This window comes from Barbatula barbatula, assembly GCF_947034865.1.
Source record: "Barbatula barbatula genome assembly, chromosome: 9".
In the NCBI taxonomy this organism is placed as follows: Eukaryota; Metazoa; Chordata; class Actinopteri; order Cypriniformes; family Nemacheilidae; genus Barbatula; species Barbatula barbatula.
The window spans coordinates 4,935,731-4,938,300 of record NC_136772.1 but is presented as its reverse complement, the minus strand read 5'-3'; positions in this window follow the sequence as shown (position 1 = coordinate 4,938,300).

The window sequence follows — 2,570 nt, the reverse complement described above, 5'->3', positions numbered from 1 at the left end:
ACAGCAGCGACACAGAGAAACGGATCTATCGTTGCTGCTCGGTAATCGATTAGACGCCTTATTAATGCATTTTTTTAAGATCCCTTGTTTTTTTTAACTTAACCATTTAGGTATCTATAAGAAATGTATTAAAAAAGAGGAGGCTAGAATGAAGCCGGTTATTACTAACCCGTGGCTTGCAATATATTCACATTTATTTGCTCATTATTATTATTATGAATATTGTTTTTATAATATGACTTAATGTTATTGTATTTTTTGGTGTGTGTTTGTGTGTGCAATTTGTTACACATCTTGCAAGATCCCCTGATTATTCTTTTCCCTGCTAAAACAATACACATTCTAATGGTTCCCATTACAAATACCATTATGACCCATCAGCTGTGCACCATTAAAACAAGAACAACATTCATTTATCTAATGCATTTTGGGCCTTAATCCAGCAGGATTTAATGGTGTTCTATTGGATCCCATCCGCCACGTCCTATTCCACCAAAACAACCCAACACATTACAAGTAGAGTCCCACAAAGGCCATTATGGTTTCCATTAAAATCGATAGTATTTCCGTTACAAGCAATGAACTCCTATGTCTATATGGTTTCTATATTGAAGTTATATCGAAGCCCACAGTAAAATTACAATTTAATAACATATTCCAAAAGAAGATCAACAGGTGGGTAAACGAACGGACACCCAAGTCACTGATGGGGGTCTCGGCAGATTGGTGTTTGGCTGCACAAAGTCCAGAGTGAAGTGACAGGCCAGTAATACTTCCCTTGGGCTCCCTCTACTGGTTGAAGAGAGAAGAACTCCACTGACCTACTTGGATTCCTGTCAGATCTGTGGAGGAGAGAGCAGGTGATGTCAGTGGAACACAACGCCTCTTTGTGAATGCTGAGGAAATCACTCATTCTTTAAATGTTATATTATTATAAAAACTATTATATTATTATAAAAAATATTATATTATTACATTTCATGTCATATAAGACGTCTTCTCATGTTTCACATTCATCTTCGAATTCAAATACGATGAGTGATTGAATGCACAGACGGTGACCGCCAACCACTAATGGCGTTGCTATTTTCATGACAGTAATAGGGTGAATCAGTGATGTCATTTGGTTATAATGACATCATAACAGTCTAAATGAGATTAAAATGATAACAGGAAGAACTGGAGCAGGTCACGAAAGGTTGTGCATTTCCATTTCTTTATCTTTTCTTTTACTGTAAATTGAAGGTCTAATGGTTTTTAGTAGCAAACGTTTGTGAACATTTGAAAAACATATTTCTTTTCATAAAGAAAAGTCAGTCAACATAATACTAAAATGTGAAATGCTTCACAACATCAAACACCAACAAGTAAATGATTTTTCTGTCTGACTGTTTGTGATCTCTCGAAGACAAACATGTAGAAAATGAGTTTTGAGCCATTTAATCAGGTCACCGTTTCAATGAGTTAAACTGTGGGTCTTTGAGGTTGCATTGTTTGTTTATTTTACCATTAAGCTGATTTGTATCCTCAGATAAGAATCAGTTGCTTTTGTTCAGAGGCTGCTAGTTAACTTTCCACAGTTTAAAGAGCACTGTTTGAAGTAGAGGGGAAACCGTTAGACACCCCCTCCTCTGACACCCTCTCTCCTACATCTCTTTCTTTCATCTTTTCTTTTTTACATTACCGTCTAACACCCCCCACCACCCATCTTTGTATTTTTCAGCAATCCATCAAATTACCTTGTTTTATTATGGTTTTCACAGTCCACAAACATATACATTATATACAATTATGCATTCGGACAATTCTTTTTATCAATATGTGCATTCACTGGGAATCAATTCCGTGTATATGGCGTCACTATTGCAGTAGGGTCTACAGTACCAGTTGAGCTACAACAGCTTGATTTACTATGTAAAATTGACAAACTCAGATTATTTTTACGCACTAACTAACTGCAGACTGAATGTAAAATACTTAAAAAAATTATAATTTCAGTTTTTTATTTCTATTCTATTTGGTCAGCCTGTGCGCTGTTTTTAAACGTGCTCTATAAATAAATTAAACTTGCCAATAAATCAAGCATGTAATCATATTTACTAAAATATAAACTAATTGAACTCTTCCAAAAAAGTGACTGTATAAATATAATTTAACATTACCTCAAAAATGATATCAGAAAATGTGTTTGCTGGAAACAAATTCCTAAAAAATGTATCTCAATAAAATATGCGAAAATATTATAAATAAATAAGAAAAGCTAATGGGAAGATACTGTACAGTAATGCACGATTCTACTGTAGGTAGTTGATTCGTATAATATGACATTAAGTGCAAGAACATTGCCATTTACTTATAATAAATCGGGTTGATAATATAAACATACACTGTACATACAAACTCAGCAGTCTCGGTGCACATATTATTTACAATGGAAAAGCAAATGTGCTAACTGAGGCATGAAGTTCATTGTACATCCTGTGCTGGCTTAATCGAGGGTATCAAGGTTCACTTACTGTATGTCAAGTGTGTTAAAGGTTCTGCAATAAGAGAAAATGCAATGCCTACTT